The 7,655-nt window shown below is 41.3% G+C and overlaps 1 pseudogene; it reads right to left on the reverse strand.

Annotated features, from left to right (window-relative positions):
- Positions 1-2,832: 2,832 nt before the first annotated feature.
- Positions 2,833-6,610, reverse strand: LOC101712088 (S1 RNA-binding domain-containing protein 1 pseudogene; annotated as a pseudogene).
- Between the last annotated feature and the right edge of the window lie 1,045 nt (positions 6,611-7,655).

A 7,655-nucleotide genomic window follows, 5' to 3' on the forward strand; every position in this document is an offset into this window, starting at 1 on the left:
ATTTTAATATAGAGCACAAAAACCTTGGTCCACAGGGCTTTGGTATAACTGACCTCCCCCACCCCATTGGGAGGGGCATTGTATTCTCCTAGCCATGGTGTGACAGTTAATTGTAGTGTCAACCTAAATGAGAAATACCTAGCAGATTGGCTTAGCACAGTTTTGGATGTGAGTGGATGATTGACTTACTGAAGGGAGAAGACCCACACCAGGTATGGGTGGGACCAACCAATAGGCTTGTAGTCTGCATGGAATAAAAAGGGAAAAGGGATCTCATTTCTGCTTCTTCAGAGGAGCTCTAGTCTTCACCATCCCCTTTGGATGTTTATCTCCAGGCTTCCAGCAGATTCTTCAACCTTCCAGGGCACTCTCTTCAGCTTTCCAAGGTAGATATGCACAGGATTCTGCAATGAGCTCTAGGTCTTCCACGTTTGAATGGATCATCCAGCTCTCCAGCACACAGATGGCCCTTTTGCATTCTTTCATACCTGACTCTGCAGGAAGGCATTGTAAGCCTACCTATATTATAGTATAGTATAATATAGTATAGTATAGTATAGTATAGTATAGTATAGTATAGTATAGTATAGTATAGTATATAGTATATATCTGTTCCTCTAGTGAACTCTAATACACATGGTGATTGGTTCTGAGACAAATATATGACCAATGGACTTCTTCATTATTGCTGCTGGGAGAAAGGCCCATCTTTCTGTTGAATTTGAGCCTAGGAGGATATTTCAAGTTGTGGTAGCCATCTTTCCACCATTATTAACCTGATAATGAAACCAAAATAAAGCAGGAAAGAGACAGACATAAACAGGGTCCTGATGCTTGTTAGAGTTCCTGCTTACAAAGTGTTCAGTCCCAGGAGCTGATATACTCCCCCTTTCTCATTAGCCAATTTCGATCTCATGATTATCTTACTTGTAAACAGGAGTCCTAACTGACCCAACTTCCATCTCTCTTTTCTTTCCTCTTCACTGGTTCCTTCTCTGCCTGTAACCAAGCCCAAGTGTCCTAATATCATAACACCCCAAACTCTGCCACTTTCTCCAACTATTTGCCCTTGCATTTTCTTCTAAGAATCACACTTCTTGTGTTCACTTCTTCAGTGACTTACCACCTGTTACCAACTTTCCCTTTGCCACGTGCCACAACAACCCATATCACCTCTATAGCAGTGCCTTTCAAAGTGTGGCCATGGACCACTCCCCTGGGAATCATGTGAGAAGTGGATTTAAAATGTATATCCCTGGGCATGGTACTGACCAAAGGATAAGAGATGGTCCACAAATCTGGAACTTGTCAATGCATTCCATGTACTTCTTAAACACACTAAGGCTTAAGAATTGTTGCTTAAGAAATTGCTCCTCAAAGCTTCTTATTTTTGTTTGCAAAAAGTTAAACTTATCCAGCTGCCTTGGCCTATCTGCAGTACCTGACAGTGTTTGAAATTCCCCCCTTCTTTTGATTGTGTCTTTGCAGCAATCTGCATCTTCTTCCACATTTGCACGTGTTCTTCATAAGCCCTGTGTGCAGTGAACTGGAGCCTTTAGGAAACCCAGTTTGTAAAGTAAACCTAAAAATGTGAAGTAAAGGTCTTATCTGGTCTTTATCTGCCCAACTGAGGAATCATAGTCTTACTTGCCTTTTTCCAGCTTCCTAAATATTACTACACTTCCAGTGTAGTTGATGATTTGAGACTCCCCCTATCCCAACCTCTGTGTGAGCTGAGTTTGTTATCAGATGTGGCCCAATCTCACCAAAAGGAACAGAGTCAGCTCTCTTGCACATTTCTTCTTCTAAGGGCTTCTCCATGCCCAAGTTTCATGTTATAATGGACTAAAGCTAGCTGGCTTTAGTCAGTAGAGGGGTGGCACTATCACTGTCCAGGGTATACTACAATTTCTACATTTAGTATGTATTATTTTATGTTAAGATCATCATTTCTCATATGAAAAAACTAGAAGCATATCTCTGAGAAACAACTCTCTTCAATTTTCTTTCCTATAAATGGTCCATCCATCCATTGGCAAATTACATTCACAGGCCCCCAAAATCTGTCCCTTCAACCCTACTCAACTAGTTATATTAACTATTTCAGGTATTAAGTTTCCTTTTAATGAAAGCAGAATGGCAATCTGCATGAACCAGGTGCTTTCTATAGAAATGATGGTTATCTCACATGTACTGAATTTGCAATTCACTTTTTTTTTTCACTAGCCACAAAGCTTTATTGCAGAGATCAGTACATATATACTTCAGAGTAATGTTGTGAACCATTCACTGAACAGCTACAAACACATCTGTTTCACTAGTGTATTTTTTGTTTGCATGGCAAGGAAAAATAAAGATTATTGCAAAAGTAATGTATCATGGCCAAAGGGCCTGAAAACAACAAAAAAATCTATTAAATGGAAGTGCTGCCATCCTTACTGTGTCAACAAACATAGTATAATTCAAATCAAGAAGACAATCCCATAGAAGTCCAACAAGGCAGATGCTGGCAAGTAGAACTGAGGCAATCTGTTGTAAAAAATGTAGTCGATGATGAATTACAAAAAAATAAAAAATAAAGTTTTGATCAGAAAACTTACTACAAAATGCCACATAAGGATGACTACCAGTTACTTTCTTTAAAGGGAAAAGAAACCAAACATTTGGTTTTCTATTTACTCATAAAAGAAGAAGGAAAATGTTCATAAAATACTTTTGATATTAAGTGATTTCTTTCTCATATGCTACCCAAAATTCAGGAATATCTTACTTATCCTTGTCAATCTATAGAAATACGGAAATAAAATTAGGGTCTGGCCTTCAGCAGGAGACTCACAACACTCAAATAAGGTCCAGAGTAACCCTGGATCGGGGGATGTCAATGTTGAGGACCCAGACTTCCACTCTTTCTCCAAGGCCCAGTCTAAGACTCCTTCTCTTCGTTTTAGAAAGTTTTGCTTCTATTACATTTCGTATGGGAATCAGCCCTGATCATCCCACTCCTATATCCACAAAAATCCTAAATAAAGTGTCATTCTCAACTTTGCCTGTCTGAATCGTGCCAACCTGCAGATCTTCCAGGCATATTATGCTTCTCTTGAAATCAGGTTTATCAAAATCTGTTCGAAAGTCAAAGCTTTCAGGTTGATTGAGCCCATCTACGATGACCTATAAGGTTTGTACTGTTGTCTTCAGTCTTTCTGCAGCTTTCTCTATTCCTTCCTTTTCAAGAGATGAATTTATTTTTTGCTGCATTTCAGGTTTTCCAATCTCACACAGTGTCCCTCCAATGAATGATAAAAATCTCATTGCTATGTCATATGATTCCAGATGAATGAATACAAGTCTGGTCCAGAGGATTTGGCTTCAGTATAGCATCCACTGTGGTTTTGTTCTTCTTTTTGCCCTGCTTCTCATTTGTGACCTCAACACCTGCTGAAGATGTCACAGCAATTCCTTGAATTTGGCTTAAAGATTCAGTTTGCTGACTACTGCAAAATATTCGAATATAATCTTTGTTGATTCTGATAAAGCCAGCACACTGCTGGAAGGATTTTGGACCCTTTCACTTCCTTCAGCTGTTCTTGGTTGATGAAGGGACCATTTTTCTCTCATCATTCAATAATATTTTTGGCTCTGTTGGTGTTGAGTCCAGCAATATGCCTTAACAAAACTTCTGAACAGATGTTAATATCCACTCCCACAAAGCTGACACATTCTTCTACAACACTGTCCATTGTTGCCTTGAGTAAAGTCTGGGATACATCATGCTGATACATTCTAACTCCAATGTGCTTCAGCTCAATTTTCACTAGCTCAGCTAATGGATCTTGTACATGCCTTGCTATGGAAACTGCTATTCTTAGATCAGGATCCAGCCCTGGCATCTCTTTGTTGGCTTCAGGGCTCACACTGTAGATTGTTACTCCTGCTACACTGACAATACAGTAAACAACATCCAGTGGGGCAAAGCAATTTTTCATTATCAAGTTAGCAAAGTGAGCTTCAGTTTCCCAGCAGGCAGTTCTATTTCCAATCACCACTGTGCTGCAGTTGAAATTGAGCAAAAGTCTCTTTATTTTCTCTGCCTCTCAGAAGCCTTGTCCACAATGCAAGTAAACCACATCAGTATGAAGTATCTGACTGGTAGGAGAAATTATAGCTAATATGCAACCGTTATCTGTAACCAGGATCTACTCCCATTAAGGTGTGCCCTGGGACAGGGCTTGTTAAAAGGAATTGATGAAGGTTCCGTCCAAACATCATTACTGATTCCTTCTCTGCATCTGATGTCAGTTTGGAGGAGAGGATAAATAAGGTGTTTAAAGGAATCATCCAGTGAATTATGTAAAATCTTCATGAACTCTGGCCTTGCAAAGCCATGCGGTCTCCACCTGTTTTGGATGCACCATCTACAGAATTCATTCTTTATTCCATCAGAAATGCTGACCTTGACTGTCAATATCTTCAAATTCTCTCCACGGTTAATTGCTAAAATCTGATGGTGTTGAATGTTTCTTATGTTGCATGAAAATTCTGGTATAGTTGAAACTTATCAACATCTTTCTCATTTACTTTCTTTGAGGATACTTTTGCCAGAGATGACTGAATACAAATGTATCTATTTTGGCACAATTTCCGAATGAAGTCAAGCGGGTCTTTGTCTTTAGCAATCATGTCTGCTAAAATATGCTGCACTTCTGTCTCAACATCCTGGAGCCCAGAAAGCCCTTTAACATCAGGTCAACTGTAAGACAGCAGATTGAGCTTCCCTGGGTTCTCAAGTAGTGTCCAGGCTGCTGTTTCTAATCTCAGCTGCTTTGCTGTTTGGGCTTTTGTGCCTTTACTCCCAGTTTTATATGGAGCAGACACATGTTCTAGTTCTTCAAAACTTTTACAGTTCAGCAAGGCTTTCAACAAACACTCAGACATCTTTCCCTCCTTCTTACTCTTCTGGATTGTACTATGAACCTTCTTTGCAACCTCCCACAACTCTTCTAGGGTTTGTCGAACTTCTCTCAAGGAATCAGCATCCAAGTCATTGATGAGCTCTTTTCTATAACGTACAATGAAGGGAACTGTGTTATCATCATTAAAGAGACGAATGATGTTGGCACAAACCCAAAGTTCAATATTAGTTCTCTCAGATAAAACGTGTACTATGTCCCAATTCATTTCTACCTCCTCTTTAATAGTGTTTTCATTTGCTGAAAACTTGACAGGCTGCCCCTGAGGACATGTTTCTGTCTTCATTCTCTTTAATGAAGACTGGGCAAGTGTGAAGTCATCTTCATTCTCCTCCTTCTTGCAGACGCCTTCCACCATGGTGCTTGTTGATGGTATCTTGGTACTCTTACTTTCACCTGCTAAGTTGCTCACTTCGCTGGTTTCTTCATCAACTTTAAGCTTTTCCATCCTTTGAGCTGAATTTTTCGGTTTTGTCTTTGCTGTTTTCAGAGTCTGTGCAATATTCAATTTATTCTCTTCCAAATCAACATCAGCAATAGCTATGGACCTATTCAGCTCCTCCTTAACATCCACACCCTCTGAGCCACCACTCTTCAGTGTTATGTTCTTCTTCCCCCAAGGCATCCTCTTTGGCTTGGATTCCTTGGCAGCATGCTGCTTCCGGGCTCTGGGGACATTCTTTTGAGGCTCCCAAACACTATCTTCTTTGTCATCTTCTTCAGAGGTAGATGACAGCTCAGAGAAGTAAGAAAATTCGTCTTTGGACACTGTAGCCTGGACCTGTATTTTTGCTCTTCTTGGTAATGATGACATCTTGGCTCCTGGCTCGTCAGTAGACCTGAGATTCTGTATCACAATTCACTTTCAGAATAAGCCACACACACTATCAGAAATGAATCTTGACTTCTGTACATTCCAGGAAATTGAAATGACTTTGATGATAATGAATTCAGGTTACAGAACAGCATCACTTCATCACATCAATAGAATTTTAGTACTATTTCAAGCAAGAGAGCTATTCTGTAGATTTCTTTACTATATCATAAGTCCCTTCCTTCTTCCTAAATCATAATTCCAACTACAGTACCTTATCACAATTGGAACTAGTCAGTTCCACCCCTGAGACCTGGATTAATTCTGTCTGAGAACACATGGATACTTATATCTTCAATGTTATATACTCTTTGTTATTGATATTATAGATCTGAGTCCTCAATGTAGCCGACACTGTAATCTTTACAAAATTTTGTCATCATTCTGAGGCCTCAGCTTCCTTGCCTTTAAAGTAAAGAGTTTGGGTAGGATTTCTAAGTGACCTTCTGATCCTAACATCCTATGGGTCTGGGTGACAAGGCTTTAAATAGTGCCCGGTGAGAAAAAAATAAAGACGGGGCAAACTCTGACCCTAACCTACAAGGGGGTAGACTGATCCCAGATTTGTCTCAGAAGGATATTCTGTGCCCTAATGAGTGGCCAGATGAGTTTAACGCTGTCCTTTTCACATGCATTTATAATGGTTATCTTGGCCTATTTGCTCTTTTCTAGAATTTCGTGCAGTAAGTGAATAATTTGAAAAGATAGTTTTCTTATTCTAAATTGGAAACTGAAAATTTTAGAGTATTTCTATTTGCAAAACATTATAATTCACTAATCAATTCTTCATTTGTATTGCATGGACCAAAAATAAAATAAAATAAAAATAATTAGTAGAAATACTCTTTGGATTAGTTGAAGTGATTTGGGTATCTACAAAGAAATTAATTCTAGATTCAAAATATCTTTCATTTAGGTTTTTCTTTAACCTAAATTTACTGAGATTTTTAAAGACCTAAGTAGTTCAACAACGATATGAGCACACAAACTGTTCCACAATAAAAGAAATGTCCAGGTCACGCGGAAGACGCTGAATCAGCCCGCTGCAGACGCCGAATCAACCCACTACAGACAGGCAGGTCTGCCCACACCCTGCCGAGGTCCCCAGTCCCGCGGAACACACACCGAATCAGCCCGCTGCAGACAGGCAGGTCTGTGCACGCCCTACCGAGGTCCTGAGTCACGCGGAAGACACCGAATCACCCCACCGCAGACAGGCAGCCACCTGATTCCACAATACCAAGGCGCAGAGGACACCAGACCACCAGACCAAGGTAATGAGTCCCACTGCTCCCGGCCCAGAGGTAGGGGCTTCTGAGCCGTCGTCCCACTGCTCCTGGTCCAGAGAAAGGGGCTTCCCAGTCACCATCCCTCCCGCTGCTCCAAGCCCAGAGGAAAGGGCTTTTGGGCAACCTTCTGTCCCGCTGCTCCTGGCCCAGAGGAAAGGGCTTCTGGGCCACCATCCCTCCCACCACTCCCGGCCCAGAGGGAGGGGCTTCTGAGCCACCATCCCACTGCTCCTGGTCCAGAGGAAAGGGGTTTCCCGGCCACCATCCCTCCCGCTGCTCCCAGCCCACTGGAAAGGGCTTTTGGGTCACCATCCCTACTGCTGCTCCCGGCCCCGGTCCCACCTCACCCAGCTCAGAGGAGGTAATCTGTGCAGGTGCTAACAGCCCCCCGCCCCAGTGGAAATAAGAAAACACATAAATAAGTCTCAAAACCAGACTTCCAGATCACCTGCAGCAACCCCAAAGGGAAATGAGATGGAACACTCTGATACTCAACCACCTGGACCCACTGAACTGGCAACAAAA

This window comes from Heterocephalus glaber, unplaced genomic scaffold (assembly GCF_053883595.1).
Source record: "Heterocephalus glaber isolate CG9 unplaced genomic scaffold, H.glaber_assembly_v1.0 deba00001429, whole genome shotgun sequence".
NCBI lineage: Eukaryota > Metazoa > Chordata > Mammalia > Rodentia > Bathyergidae > Heterocephalus > Heterocephalus glaber.